General features: G+C 41.1%; 1 protein-coding gene across 1 annotated transcript in view; it reads right to left on the reverse strand.

The window, feature by feature from the left end:
• Eya4 (EYA transcriptional coactivator and phosphatase 4) overlaps window positions 1-16,396 on the reverse strand; it is a 216,727-nt gene extending 200,331 nt beyond the window's left edge. The window contains exon 1 of the mRNA XM_090337647.1: window positions 16,147-16,396. The gene's annotated coding sequence lies outside the window, so the exon portion shown is untranslated. The remainder of the gene's footprint in view (window positions 1-16,146) is intronic.
• Window positions 16,397-16,727: the final 331 nt, after the last annotated feature.

Here is a 16,727-nt window from a genome sequence, read left to right on the forward strand (position 1 = left end):
AATATTAACTATTCTTGTTAAATGGGACACACATAATTACAATGTTAAACAATTTTGCACTTAGCTTTTCTTAGAAACCACCTAGCAACATCACAGAGATGCAAAATGGCAACAAAGACTTTCATCTATTAATCCTATACTGACCTTGATAACAATAGAAATGTTTTGCAAGTATACAAAGAGATGAATAAGTCATCACTGCAGGGTCAGGAATGTGGATCAGTGCAGAATAATTGCCTAGCATCAGGAAGGCCTTGTATTCAATTCCAGGCAAAGAAAAAGAAAGTCATAATTGAAATGTTCTTTATAATAGCAGAAATCTGCAGGCAATGAAAATACATCTGGAGAGGAATGGTTAAATTATGAAATAAATCCATATATTAAACAGAATTACTAAAAACTATTCACGACTCAGCAGTTCCAAAGCAATTTTTAAAAAATCAGTGGTCCTGAATAAATAAAATATATTTTATATATAAAATAAAACTAAGTTACATCTTCATATAGTTTTTACATGTATACATACCTCCCAAAAGAGCCAAGAGTCAGAGGCTCACATCTGTAATCCTAGCCTCTCAGGAGACTGAGATCTGAGGATCGTGGTTTGCAGCCAGCACAGGCAGGAAAGCCCTCTGGAGACTCTTATCTTCAATTAACCACTCAAAACCTAGAAGTGGAGCTGTGGCTCAAAGTGATAGGGCTCTTCCCTTGAGTAAAAGAGCTGAGAAACAGTGCTCAGGCCCTGAACTCTAGCCCCACAACTGAAAAAAAAAGTCCTAAGAGTAGCCCAACGACAGTGCCCAGTGCCTGAGTTCAAGCCCCAGGACTGGCAAAAAAAGAAAAGAAAAGGAAAAAAAATAGATTTTAAGAGAGGATAGAGTGAAAATTTTAATTTTTATAACAAATATATCTTCATCTTTTAACTTTCTTTTTACCAGTCCTGGGGCTTGAACTCAGAGCCGAAGCACTGTCCTTGGGCTTTTTCCTCAAGGCTAGCACTCTGCTACTTGAGCCATAGCCTCATTTCTGGCTTTTTCTATGTATGTGGTACAGAGGAATCGAACCCAGATCTTTGTGCATGGTAGGCAAGCACTCTACCACTAGGTCAAACTCCCAGCCCCATCTTTTAACTTTTTAGTCAAGTATTTACCCAATAAAACGTGCAAATCCAAAGTTGATGGATTTTTACTAAATAAACACTTTGATGCACCAGCATCAACACTTAATACAACCACACTATGTCCATTTAATGCTACACCAAGTATGGATTTCTGTGTATTAGAAAAATGACAAGTAAAACAAAACAAAAAAACACTAGCTTGTTTTAGTGGCATGAATTTCCTTTTGGAGGGAGGGACAATGGTATTACCACTATATTCAAATAAATCCAATTCAAAATCTATACCAAGGCTCTACACAGTAGGCCAGTGTCTTTCTGATGTGAATTCAGTTAGCCTTTCCCATAGTTCCATGAGGCAAGGAACTACTGTTACCCACTAGTTCTGCTGAACTTGTGGCTCACAGTGCTCAGTAAATCTCTTTGCCTATGGTTGGAATAACAGAGTCTGGATGTAGACAAAGGTGGCCTGATTTCTTTCACAGCAATTACTTGCCAAACACAAAGAAACAGAAACAAAGGCAGAAGATAAAGAGTTTGGACTACTGATGTTTCTATGGCAGGGCTTTTTGTTGTTATTGTTTTGTTTTGTATTGTTTTTGAACAACACTTAATGTAGAATCAGATCTGCCAATTACGAAAATAGAGACCACATCTGCTTTGTCATGATGTGGCACAGTCCTGTACTGCCTTCAGAATGACTCAGACAAGAAAATAAAGCCACAATTTCAGGGAGTATTGGAAACAATAATCTTAATTTACTGTTATTTTTGGACATAAAAAAGGGCTTTTTAAAGAAAAAGAAAGGGAAAGAAAAGGGCTTTTTCCCCCTAAATAACATCTTTGTGGTTTTCAGGGAGTTGCTTATCTTTGGGTGGAAAAATGTCTGAAAACAAATCACTAGAAATTTGAACAATTTTTTCTTCAATTGTGCTTGAAAATTTAAAAAAAGATCTAATTTCTCTCAGCAAAAGGTTACATATTTTTTTAGCAGAGCACATCTGAGACTTTCTCTACACATTTTGAAATCCTGATAGAAACACAGACCAAACACGCTGCATCTCAGATGAAATCCTTAATTCTGAGGGTTACAAGTTCTTATAAAATTGCATGAAATTTATTTCAGCAGAGGCTGTTGGTTTCTGAACAAAACTTGGAGGATAAGGACCATAGACCTCAACTGTTGTTATAGTCTCAGTTTATTCTTAACTGCCAGTTTTTGCTAAATGTATCTTTTGTTCCACAAAAAAAATAATAATCTGGTATAAGTGAAGCATTACACAAGCTCAAGTACAGTAAGAAAGTACAATAAACTGGTTTTCATCACCATCAGCAAAAGGGCATTGACTTTCTAAAACATAATTAGGTTTTATTATTTGCATATACCTGGGTTGACCACTATGGTCTTTAAAGATATGCACGCAATCATGCCATTACTTAAATTTCTCAGCGAGCCCAAGATTTCTCACTACAGGCAACTGAAAATTGGTCTGTCTTCTGAGTAGTTCACAATCTCCCTGGAATACAAATTCCTCTGTAATTACTGCCACACAGCGGGCTGTTACATTAATAGTTCCAATAGACTGCTACTACTGAGATAAAAGAATCAATTGTGCCTGTGCCTCTGGAAAGGCTTTCTATGGAAGGTGACATTTGCACCAAACTTGAAAGATGAATTTTTTTTTTTGCCAGTCCTGGGCGTGGGCTCAGGGCCTGAGCACTGTCCCTGGATTTTCTCAAGGCTAGGGCTCTACCACTTGAGCTACAGTACCACTTCTGGCTTTTTGCTACGTATGTGGTACTGAGGAATTGAACCCAGGTCTTCATGCATGCTAGGCAAGCACTCTACCACTAGGTCAAACTCCCCGCCCAAGATGAATGTATTTTACGCCCCCCCCACCCCCGCAGATAAGTAGCAAAATGGTAACAGGCTAGTCAACTAGTAGCTATGGAGGATGGGCTTGGTTCAGAATATTATAGGGGAAGAAAAAAGTGCCTGGTTGTGTTTAAATGCCAAGAAAGCATTCATTAAAAAAAAAATCAACAACCCTCACCAGTCACTGTACGAAGAACCAACCAACCCGAGAAGTAGCTATCCATGTGAATATTCTGGGGTATAGGGACAGAGGAGGGAGGTTTCCTGATTTATGAACTAGGGAAGTGCTCATTTGGAGAAACAGAACCTCTGGTTTGTTGGCTGCCATCCAGTGACTGGGGGCTACCAGGCTTCCTGTTCAATGTCTGGCATAATGTGAGTGAATGGTATGAGGTATGCTATGTGCTTTCTTTGGGCTTCCTGGCAATGCATGGAGCAGATTTCTTCCTCTATGGTCTAAAAACTGTGATTTAAGCACCTGACTTAAATAGCCCTTACCCTAATCCCCTTGCTAGGGTCTCTATCGGCCCCTGAGATAGGTGCCCAGCTGCCATTTTACTTCTATGCTAACTGGTCGTTGTGTAGGGTCCTGCTCCTTAGAAAGTCATATACTGAGCATTATTTGTAGCCACTTCCTCTCCTAAAAAAATAAAGAATACATCAAAAATTAAAGCATAGATGGGCACCAGTGGCTCACTTTATAATCCTAGCTACTCAGGAGGCTAAGATGTCAGGATTGTTGTTCAAAACCAGCATTTGCAGAAAATTCCTCATGAGATTCCATCTCCAATAAACTACTCAAAAAGCTAAACGTGGCACTGTGGCTTGAGTAGTAGAGCACTAGCCTTGAGCCCAAAGAGGTTCAGGGACAGTGCTCAGTTCAGGCCCTAAGACAGGCAAAAAGAAGGAAAGAAAAGAGGGAGGGAGGGAGGGAGGGAGGCAGGCAGGCAGGCAGGCAGGCAGGCAGGCAGGCAGGCAGGCATAGCCAGTCACTGATGGCTCATGTCTGTAATCCTAGCTGCTTCAATCCTCAGCACAGACCATGGTTCAAAGCCAGCCCAGACAAAAAAAAAAGAGTCCATGAAACTCTATTTCCAAAAATAACAAATAAAAGCTAGGTTGTAGGCTTGGTTTTAAATGGTAGAGCACTTGCTGAGCAAGCAAGTCAAGAGAGTTCAAGGGCCAGAGTACAAACCCCAGTAATAGCAAAAGCAAACAGCCAAAAAAATTAAAGCATTACCTAGAAGATATATGGCTCTGTGTGTGTGTGTGTGTGTGTGTGTGTGTGTGTGTGTGTGTGTGTATGCATGTGTGTTTTCAAATACTACTATCCTACAAATTTGCAAAGCAAGTCGTGACTGAGGTGAAATTCCCAGATTAATCTGACTACCTATATATAATATAGTTTTCTCTTTATCTGCTCAGTAAATTAAATGATTGAAAACTATTGAATTAGACTGCATATAGATACATATGTACATATATAGTTGTGTATAATTTCACACATATATATGTGAATTGCCAAGTATCTTTGTAATTACTAATAATATAAAAATTTCTACTGTTCAGAATTCATTGGAACGCAGGTCTTAGTCATATACTTATAGTACTGTTTTACAGCACAAAATAATATCAATATCAAATTTCTTATGTTTAACCAGCTATTTTCTCATTTCGTCCCTTTGAAGTAACTTCTAAATCATCCTTCATGTCCACCTAAAGGGAAAAAAGACTGTTCAGAGTCTAGTCATATTTACTTATCACATTCATCCTTAGATAAACTATATAAGTTAACAGGAACCCAATAGAATCAAAAGACAAAAGTTTGGACCTGGTAAAAGGAGTTTTTACAGGCAAGATTTCATTCTGTGTCCAGGTTTTGATGCTAGAGATCAACCCCAGACTCTGGTCCATCTTAGATAAGAGCTCTATCACTCAGCCCTATCCATTGCCATTTGAGTAGGTTTCATTTCAAATGAATAAATAACTCAATTCATTAAGTGTTTTGATCTTAGACACTGGCAATTGTCAGTAACTTGAGTCTTTTCACCACTATAGATTGAATATATGTTTCTTATTACTGAATGCTTCTCTATGGGTATGGATTGGCAGTTATCATTACAGAAAAATGCCACCAACATATCTAACAGCAGGATAATAGCACAGATATGTTCAGAATAAATATTTGCCTTTTGCATACTCTCCCAGATATCATGCTCCCCAATACTTCAACTTTATTTTCAGAAAATGAAAGTATGCTGATGATGCTCAACCTGCCTAAAGCTTATCTGTAAATCCTCTCTGTGTGAACTTATCTATCAACACAGACCAATGAGAATTGTTTGACTTTGTCTTTAAACTTGGAGGAAGGAATTAGCATTCTCCACACTTGACTGGTAAAAGAACAATCCTCCTGTGCAGAGCCCTGAGAATCTTTTCACTGTTATCAAGAGATATTAAGTCTGTTTAGGCTATAGTTTCTCAATAGTAATGGGGGGAGGCGGAGGAGAGAGTAATTTTGTTCCCAGAACACATTTGGCAATGTCAAGAAACAGTTATTGCTCAGGCGAGGAAGAACTATTGTTATCTAGTATGCAGAGGTCAGAGATGACACAGAATAACCAATGACGCTCAAGAAAATGCCTCCTGAACAAACACCAAAACGCCAACAATCAGAGACTAAGAAATTGAATCAGAACATATCAAGAGGAGGGATTCAGGCACAGTATCTATACTGTCATTTTTATTGAGGTCCACCAGGCAGAATTCCAAGTAGAAAAGCCAGACCTAGACACTTGACTTTTGAGCTTCCATTTTCTCTTTTGCTCTGTCCTGCTATATAGCAACTATATCTCAATCTAAGGGCCAAGGTGATTGATACTAGAAGCAAAGGTGCTAGTAATCTCCCACTGTCACTGCATTGGTAAGAAGAATATCAACATCTTTATTTTTCTAAGTTAATATGGAATGTCTCAAGCTCACTCTGAATTAAGACATATACAAAGATATAACTGGTAAATTCAGGCTGAAAGAAAAACACGTGAGTAAAACTGTTACAAAATATCAATGTCATTTTTAATAAAAACTTAGAGTAGTTTAAGATCCACATTGATTAAAGCTCTATAATATTAGATTGCTGGATTATAAATACATGATAAAAGACATAATGTATGCCATTTATATGACCAATGCTAACTTTTGAGCATCTGTATTATCTTCTTGTAAAGCTCCAAGCATAGGCTTGAATTTACCAAGATGATTCCAGAATAGAATACTAAATCTGTACTTGGACAAAACTTTTAGGATCCAAAATTTAGGGCCCACAAAGGACTGTCAGCAGAATGTGCTGGGACACTCTAGGTAATCTAACGAATGATACACAATTACAGTCAAAAGCACTCATATTACTAGTACTCATTCCACTCAACAGTGTGAATTTAATTTATTTTATTTTTTTTGCCAGTCCTGGGTTTGTGCTCAGAGCCTGAGCACTGTCCATGGACTTTCTCAAGACTAGAGCTCTGCCACTTGAGCCTCAGTACCACTTTCAGCTTTTTTTCTATGTATGTGGTACCCAGGAATCAAACCTGGGTCCTCGTCCATGCTAGGCAAGCACTCTACCACTAGGTCAAACTCCCAACCCGAATTTTCTACATATATATATAAACCACACATATATGTAAAAAATCCAAGTGTACTCACCTAAATGATCCTCACCCCAAATCTATGCAGTATATTCCATTATAACCAAAATGTGTTAAGGAATGTATTTGCCTTTAAAAAGTCTTCAGTCTCAGAGATGACTTTGAATTCAAACATCTTTGCTCTAAATTCTAATACTTACCCACTATGTTATATTAGGAATTAGGTCCTGTGGATTTCAAGTGCTTTCTTTCAGAGATCTCCAGGACCCTGGCTTATCTACTAGATCAATGACTTCTCAATGGTTGGAAATAAACATATATTCTTCAACACACACACACACACACGCACGCACACACACACACACACACACACACACGCACTCACTCACTCACTCACTCAACTTGAGTCTGGATTCAACTATCAGTCTGCTGAGCTAATACCCCTAGTCCTTGACTTTGTTCTTAAACGTTCCATCCACTTGACAGCCACAGCTATTTGCAATACTCTTTGTCTCATGGCAAGGTTTGTCTGGTGCCACTGCCACTGCCCTCAAGCCTCATGTCCTTACTCACTCAGCAGGAATTTAGTGACCACCTACATACTATTTGTCTATTGCACTGGAATACAGAACTGTCAAAAACATCCAATCCCATAAGCAAATTCTCAGTGTACAGCAGAATTTAGATTAACGTAACGTAACCTATTGCCATGGCAAAAGTAAACACTGAACTGGGAACTCTGGGACTAAAAAGAAAAAAAAATCATACAACTCAGCTAACAGGAGAGGTAACATGACCATATAGTTTTCCTAGGACTAGAGAAGAGTTCCTTGTGGGGATGGGGAGAGGTGAGAATGGAAACTTGACAAAGTCCTCAGCACAAGTGCCTTTGCAAGCCCTGCTGAGAATTCTAGAATACAGCTTGCCAGAAACAAAAAATGTTTAAAGGAATTGTAAATGCAAGAGACACCAGATAAAACTGTGAACATGGATGACCATTTTAGGGGTGAGAGAGTCCTCATCATGGAGTAAGCACGGTCCAGAATAGTCTACCAAGAAGGCATCAAGAAGACACAGTTATTCTGGCCATGACAACACCAATATTGTCACTGAGTGTATATAGAACAAGTATTCCTTCAGACCTAATCTTAATATCCCAGGGCAAAAACCTGTGACATTAGTTACAATGATTAATTCATTGTGCTAAGCAATCCTATAGAAAATGATGTAGTCATTCTATTAAGACACTAAAAGCCTCAAAGTTCCCATTTAAACAGTAAGGAAAAACAAATAAAAAACCCTATTCACTCCTTGGCAATTTTTGCATGTTTTCAGCAACACTAATAATGAAAAGCATTTAAGCATTTGCCAAGTATTAAGAATTTGGCTTTTGGGGGGGGGGGCAGTCCTGGGGCCTGAACTCAAGGTCTGAGTACTGTCCTTGGGCTTTTTCCTCAAAGCTAGCACTCTGCCACTTGAGTCACAGCACCATTTCTGGCTTTTTTTTTCTATGTATGTGGTACTGAGGAATGGAATCTGAGTCTTTGTGCATCCTAGGCAAGCTCTCTATCACTAGGCAAACTCCTGGACAACTTGCCTTTTTTTTAAATGAAGCCTTTAACTATCATTAAAAAAATAAAACATAAAAAAGACTTGCACTAAAATTCTTTGTGAGCCAACTAAAATAAAATGGTAGTGCAATTGAATATCCAATGCTCATGTAAAAATGTTTAGTGGAAATGGCTGTGACCGGTTTACTTTTCTTGGTGGTGGTGGTTCGTGTCAATCCTGCACATAAAAGCTCAGGGCCTGGTGGCTGTCCTCAAGGCTAGCATTCTACCACTTGAGCCATACCACGTATTCTAGGTTTTTGGTGTTTTAGGGATTTTTTTGTTTTTGATTTTTGGCCTGTTGTTCTTTTCATTTTTGGGTGATTATTTGGAGTAATTGGCATAATTAATTGGAATAATTAGTTAAAAGTTTCATAGACTTTCAGGCCTAAGCTGGCTCCAAACTATGACTCTCAGATCTCAGTGCCCTGTGTAGTTATAATGCTACTTCTTTGCCAGCAATGTAATAATAACATACTAACATACTAGATCGGTTAAGTACTTTGATGACAGGAAATTTCATATACTCAAAGAGCTGCACAGGATTCAGGGCAGTGCCTCTGGTTCACAGGCCAACCACTCCTGCCTCACAGAAAACACTGACACATTTTTTTCTAGTGGACATATTTGTTGGATTTCATTTAACTGAAGGAGTCTGGCAAAATACATACACAGATAAAACTTTAAAAACAGGTCATTAATACAAAAACATAACTGTTGACCTAGAGAAACAAAAACGCCTTAAAAATACAATAATTTGCCAGGCATGGTGGCTCATGCCTATAATCCTAGCTGGAGGCTGAGATCTGAGGATCTAGGTTCAAAGCCAGCCTGGGCACAAAAGGACCTGAGACTTTTATCTCTAACTAATCTCTAGAAAAAGGGAAGTGGGGCTTGGCTCAATGGTAGGGTGGTAGCCTTGGGCTGAAGAGCTCAGAGACAGCTCCCAGACCAAGTTCAATCCCCATGTCCCATAAAAAAAAAACAATAATTTGAAGCACAGATAGTGAACTATTTCCAAAACATAGATGACTACACTAAAATTTAAGCTTGCCTATAGAAATATATTATGCACTGTGTAGTGTGTGTGTATGTGTGTACATGTGTGTTGGTCATGGGCTAGAATTTAGAGCCTGGACACTGTCCCTTAGTTTTTTTACTCAAGGTTGATGGTTTACCACTTGAGCTCCATTTCCAGTTTTTATTCATTTACTAACTTATTGGTGGTTCATTGGAAATAAGATTCTCACAGACTTTCTTGCCCAAGCTGGCTTCAAAACAAGATCCTAAAATCTTAGCCTCTTGAGTAGCTAGGATTATATGAGTGAGTCACTGGTGCTGAGCCTGAAATATGGATAGTGGGTCTAACTGGTGCCACGTTGGCATTTTGGTGGATGCTAGGATCTTTCCGAAAACTCTGAGATGAAGTCCCCGCCTCCTTCCCCACCCTTCCCCATGCTAGGTGTGCCTGAATTCCTAGAAGCAGAGGCAGGGACTTGGACAATATGCTAGTGTGCCTGAATTTCTAGAAGCAGAGGCAGGGACTTGGACAATACGTTCTGGGACCTATCCTGTGAACTCTTGAGACTCTAGTATCCCCCTGGGACCCTGCCCCTGACCACGACCCTATTTACATCTCTTGACCCCTGCCACCATTGCACTGTCTCTCGTCTCCTGACTCTCTGGCCACCACGGCAGGCATCCCTCTTCAACTCTCCATTAATGCTGATCTGGTTTGTTAAGATTGTTTTCTGTTCTTTCTTTACTACCATCATGGCTCACTTTTCTAACAATATTAAAGCTGTGAGTTTTGGGGGAACATTTGTCCACCTGTGGCTGACTTTCTAATAAGGACTCTGGATTCAACCTCTCAAAATGTGGCTTTTCTGTATCTTGCAATGTAATTCCCGTATTATAAGCCATAATGTGCTATTTTTTAAAATGTGTTGCAAAGGTCATGAACAGAGGAGTTACAGTTCCATAAGTACTCATTATGTGCTCTTGAGTATTTCATTCCATATTAATTGGTTCTATCTAAAGATATGGATTTGAGAATCCTTGTCACCAGTGTTCAAGATTCAAACAACAATAACAACAAAATTGTATAATTGGCCATATTAAGGCTTCAAAACCCTTGAGCATTCTGCATGTAAACAAAATATTCCAGAGACGTAGTGATAAATTCTTGATGACAGAGAAAGAAGCCTCACGAAGTTCCCTGCAGATTCAGACATTTGCTCTTCACCTTCACAGTTTTGGCTATTTCTACTGAGCACATGATCATGGCTACTTAATATGTTTATTTAAATAGGTGGTAGGAATCTGCTCTGTTCTCATAATTCAGTGTCGTTCCTGTGGCCTGGCCCATTGACTACTTTCCCCAGAGTACCCGGCCTGAAATTCTTCAGCTAGCTACCTAAATCAGAATCTGAATCTAAATGTGAAAGCCCACTTCCTCTTCCCACCAGAGTTTTCCCAAGCAGGCCACAGGGAGCCAAGCCCTTAACCAACACAATAGGCAGCACGAACCAGGCCATTTCAGGCCTTCACCAAGAACTGGAGAGGAACCACCCAGAACTCTCTCAAGGCAACATCCCCAAATTTCCTGTTACTCTCCAGCTACAAGCAACCCTGAACCTCCAGCCCCCAGCCATGACCCAACTTGAGCCTCCTACCTCAGCCGCCCATTACCCATCTGGCATTGCCTGACTCTCATCAGGTCACCATAGCATTCTTCTTCAACCTTTCCATTAGAATTGATCTGGCCTGTTGAGTTCAATTTCTACTCTTTATTCTAATATCCCTATGACTCCATTTCCTAACAATAGGTATCCTTTTTTTTTACTTTGGATATTTTTGTAGGCTTGCCTTAAATACTATTACTCATGAAATATGAAACATATTTCACTACCACTTAGGGTTTTTTAACATGAGTAATCATAGAAAGGTAAATATGCATGTATGCTACTTAACTAAAAACTTATATACATGGTCTGACTGATGAAACTGCCTAACTGGATGCTTGAGGATGGAGGTATGGAGGTCAGTCTGAGCAGAACCTGATTCTAACCCATTTTTTCATGATTGGATTTCAGCTTTTCCACCTGAAAAATGGGAGCCATAAAGGTATTTAATTTATGGTATAGCTGAAGATAAAATCAGCTAATCCACATAAAATTCTCAGTACAATATATTACATAAAGTAAAATCTCAGGTAACAAAATAGCAAGGCTTTTACAACAATGATAATGGCTGATAATGGTGAAGATTTCCAGGCAGAATGCAATGGCAATTTCTCAAGGACTAAAGCAGATTTTAATTTGAAAATATACTTTAAACATGAATATACTTAGGAACACATAATCTTAGATAAGAAATGTCAAGACAGCTATTGTACACTTAGTTATTACAACCTCATCTCAAAAATGCTCAAATGTGATAATAGCAATCAGATGTGGCCTCAAACTCTGTATCGTAGAAAAGATTACCCATGAGAAAAAATATTTTTAAGTCATATTATGATCAAATGGATCTTTCTTCCATGATCCAAAAGGACATGAAAATAAGTTTACTTACTGTGTGTAAATAATATTTTTAAAATAAGATTCTGCCTTATTTTATGTAGGAAAATCATTTCTAATCATTTAAAATGCTGTCTTTCTTCATCAGCCTGTATGGAAATCTCAGGGTGAAAAAAGGGCCAAGCCAACACTGAGAGGTTTCAAATATCAAACTATACTATTTTGTCAGGGCTAAGATCAATTAGCACCTTCCAATGACAGAAAAGGTTACAGTGGAACTCAGAAGTATGCTCTTTGAAAATATCTTTAACTGCTATATAAATGTAGTTTTGACAGCTCAACGTGGCTTCTATTTTTAAATCAATCAGTGTCATTTCCTTCTGCAGCGAGAATGAGTTAGGGAGGTGAGGATGGAGGAATACCTGTTTTCAGGCTTTCTCTACTGGGAAGCACCTAGATGAGGAAAGGGTAAGAATGTCTCAGTGAAGCGCCACCCAGACCAGGACTAGTATGCAGTGCCACATGCAATATTAGGTGACAGTAATGTTTACCAAGTCTTCAACCCTCTTAAAAGCAAGCAAAGTGGCTTGGATCGCTGTTGAATGTGTGACTCTTGTTTATTTTCTTCTACTCCAGTTCAAGCAAAAGGATGCCAAGCTTCACTCCATATACAATTTAATGAATAATCAGTGTCCACCATCTCCTATCCCCAACACATTAAAATGAATCTAGCTGCAAACCACAGCCTTACACATTCAAGGATGAAATACATCCTGGCACCTCACCCATCTGGAGAGAAAATGCCTGAAAGAACATGCGGTCCCTTAGTTCACCAGGCAACATTCATGAGAGGAGCAGGTACCCTGCTCTGCCAACCACTCCAGTGGTGTTGATTTCCTTCACCTAGTAACCATTGTAATAAAATCCCCCAGCTGTATTTCAACACAATTATTTTAAGAGACACATTGTAAGAGTTTATCATATATAAGAATAATATCTGTTTGAAAAAGAAACCATCAGGATTAGAAAGAAGAAGGAGGAGGAGGAGGAGGAGGAGAAGGAGGAGAGAGGAGGAGTAGGAAGAAGAAGGAGAATGCAAGGTATTGGACAGTGGTGTGTTGAGCACTTGAATGAGAAAATTTGAAATATCTCCCATTTTTGATAACACACTTTCCTATTTATTTCTTAAATGAGTGATGTGAAATATTTACAACCAGACAGTACCTAATTTTAGTTTTTAAGTGCTTTAACAGCTCCATGAAATATGATCACCAGCTGAAATACAGAACTATGGTGAATCAACTCCTTAGAAGGGGAACTGTTTTCACCAAAGGCTCAGTGCACTTTCCTTTTGCCTAATAATAATAATAATAATAATAATAACACAAAAGATAATGAATAAAAACATAGCAACTACTTGCATTCTTAAATTATTTAACACTTCACTAAGTTTCCAAAGGGATTACCTCCTCTCTTCTTGAATTATGCATACAAAAAAAGTATACAATTCCACTGGGTGAAATAGGCTTAATTTTATTATCTGTGGATTTTTCAACATACTAATTTTCATATCAGTAGTTACTAGTTTTAGCCATTCTATCATACTAAAATCCTAGACAACTTAATTCCAATACATAAAATTAAAAAGAATAATCGTGCCACATAAATGTATTTTTAGACAGGGCAAGTGCCATTGAGAGCTTGCAACAGGGACTGAAAACACGAAACTGGACACTATTTCTCACGGCTCTGCAAAATTTATTTACACCCAAAATCGCAATAAAAATAAAAGACAACTTAGAAATGGAGAGCCTCATTTTTTCTTAATCCGGAGAAGTTTTGTTTATGAGGAAAAAAAAAACAGTCAATGGCAAACTACACATCTGTCAGTTTCCAGCCCCCCAAAAAAATGTTTATGGAAAGATGATTTTCTTTTTCAAACAACTTTGAGAAATCCTCTAGAAGTCAGCATCTAAATTTGTTTTTTTTTAAAAAAAAGTGTAATGGCTCTGAAACAAGATCTTTTATATACAAATCAAAGAGCTTTAAAAATTTTAACTTGAACATGTTATTTCACACATCTATACCTTATGGAGGCGCATATGCGTATTTATATTGGAAATAAATTTCCAATGTTTGATAAAATACAAACTAATAAAAAGACATGAATGAATGGTCTCATTTAAATGGTGAAACAATCTCTGATTTTGGATTTCCTACAGTATTGAAGCATACTTATCTTTAAGGAATTTACAAAGGAAAACAAAACATGAAAAGCCAAATTGATTTTTAGGACTTTCTCTTCTTGGGAAGATAAGGACCTATCCTTCATGCAAAAAAGAAGTCGTTTCCAGCTAATTTAATTACGTTGTCAAATGTTCTAATGTTCTTGCTCAGTTCTTTCTAAAAAATCAGTTTAACTCTGAATGACTCAACTTTTAATCAGGTGGAACAAACTATTTTTATGGTTTATGGTAACAATAAAAGTGGGTGTCGTTATATCTGTGTTGGGTATTGTTACCACAAAACTTGTAGTCTGCCAGTCTCTCCAGGAGAAACAATCTGTCTCTTGTTACTACTGCTTTTTATTTCCTGGGATGATGTTGTTTTTTTCAAATACATATCTCTGAATACAAATCTCTTAAAACAGATCGGTTTCAAATACTTTGAGGTTTCTTCTCTATCCCGTTTGGGGTTTTTTTTGTTTGTTTTGTTTTTGTTTTTGTTTTTGTTTTTGGTTCTCAAGTATAAACTTAACCAAAAAAAGATTAAAAACAAGAAAAAGGAAATACAATGTATTTGCTTAAAACCAAATTCTTCCTAGGAATCGTATCTAGTACACTTTATTTTTCACATTGAGTGGGTCTTAAAACTAAAACCAAAATCAAATCAACAACAAGAAGAAAAAGAAAATCCCATGGTCCACTTTGAATCCTGCCCTTCACCTAAGAGCAAACGAAAACTCCAGAGTCGCAGAAGAGAGGAGGCGGCTGTGAATTACTGCTAAGACTCCCACCTCAGTCCCGCAGGACCCAGCAGTGAAACCGACCCGCGCCCCGGGGTGCAAAACGCCACCGACTGCACAGAAGAGAAACAAAATGCCATATTCCACAAGATGGATTTCGCTCCAACCATTACGTGGATCCCAGAGTGCCACGCCAAAGGGGGTAAGGGAGAAAGAAAAACTGTTAACTGTGAGCTCTTAATGTGAAACCTAACCTGTGGGTCCTCTTAGGTATCAGATTTTGGAAGTGTCTGTAATGACAGCCAGGAAAAGCAAATTGATGGCCGAGGGCCCACTGGGTTTGAACACTAGACTCTGGTTACCTCCTCGCAGATCAAGTGCGCGGGCGCACACGCACACACGGAGGTGCCCCCACGTGGAAATGCCCTGAAACCAAAACACACACCCCTGGAACCCGTCTGCACCCCGCCAAGCGAAGCCCCGGGGACCTGCACCTCACTGCGCCCCGCTCAGGTCGGGATTCATGAATGGCTCCGTGGTGGCCGACCGACTAGAGAAACGAAGACTTCAGTGGACACTTGGCTCTCGGGTCGCGCCACGGTGCCGCCTGGGGCTCCTGGGTGTCCGGACTCTTGAACAGATAGAAGGAAGAAATCGCTCACACGGCTTCCCCCAACAAGAAGTGTTGTTTGTGGTGGGGTGCAGAGTAAAGACGGGGCGCAGACGGTGCTTCTCCATCGCCCAGCAGACTTGGGGACAGTCGAAGTCCCCCCCCCCCCCCCCAAAGCCATTCTCCAGCCTGGGCCAGGCGCTTCTCATTTCACCCAGAGGCAAACTACAGCAGCCATTCGGTCCACGCCACATTAAAATAAAATAAAACCAAATCACCATTATGAAAACGCGATCGCCGCGATCTAACACTCGGTCCCTGCCTGGAGATCCGAACTGTGACGAGCGTGAAACTTCCACACACACCCTGGGACTTCCAGAAAACTCTGGCGCCCTGGGCCCCTTGTGGGGGACCCTGGGTCAGCATCTCCCGCTTGGGCGCTGCAGGGAACTCGCACAAATAAATGTCACCGACCCGGCCTCGGGGAGACCCCGGAGCGCGCGTCTCGGCGCGACCCGGGTGGGGAACAGGTAGAAAAGCCGCGATCCCCGGCCTCGGCTCCCCTCCAGCTGCGCGGCTTCGCGGCGGGCGCCTCTGGGCTCCAGGGGGGGACCCTCGGGGCTTGGGGGCACCCGGCCCCCCAAACGAACCCTTGCAGTCGGAGCAGAGACACCCCATCCGCTTCCCTCCCCACACCCGGCACCCCGCAGATCCGCGCACAGGGTCTGGAGGAATTTGGGCCCCGCGAGTCTGGGGAGGGGGGAACCCTGCGTGGATGGCGAGCGCGGACGGACGACACTCACCTCCCGTCACTCTGGCCGCCGGGGACCCCGAACTTCGCGCCTGCCCCAGCCGCGGATCCGCGCGAGCCCCGATCCGGTTCTTTACTGCCGTCGCTTCCAGTGTCTCAGTTTCCCCTCTGCGCTGTGTGTCTGGTGGAAACAGGACATCCCCACGGGCCACCCCCCTCTCTAACAAATTGCGCACGCAAGTGGGGAAGACACTGAGAGTGGAGGGGAGAAGCCGGCTCCGAGGAGGGGCAAGAGGGAAGGAGAGGAGCCCAAACTCGGGACTGACCACCGCCAGGAACAGGGGAAGAAAAGAAGCGCCGCCGCGGAGCGCGCGCCCCGCCGCCGTCACGCCCGGCTTTCCCCGACGCTCCTTCCCCTCCCGGAGGCAGCGACCACTTCGCGTGGCCGGGATGCGAGTCGTGCGCCGCGGCTGGGGGCGGCGGGAGCGTGCGCCGCGCGGCGGGCGGCCTCCCCCTGGCGCTCGGAGCCGGAGGCGGGAGGGGGGGGCGGGGAGGGTGGCGACGTCGTCGCCGCCGCCGGCGACTGAGAGCTCGGGTGGCCGCCGGGGGCCCCCGCGGCAGGCCTGTGGGCGC

The sequence above is a fragment of the Megascapheus bottae genome, chromosome 8, assembly GCF_031878675.1.
Source record: "Megascapheus bottae isolate mThoBot1 chromosome 8, mThoBot2.hap1, whole genome shotgun sequence".
Lineage (NCBI taxonomy): Eukaryota > Metazoa > Chordata > Mammalia > Rodentia > Geomyidae > Megascapheus > Megascapheus bottae.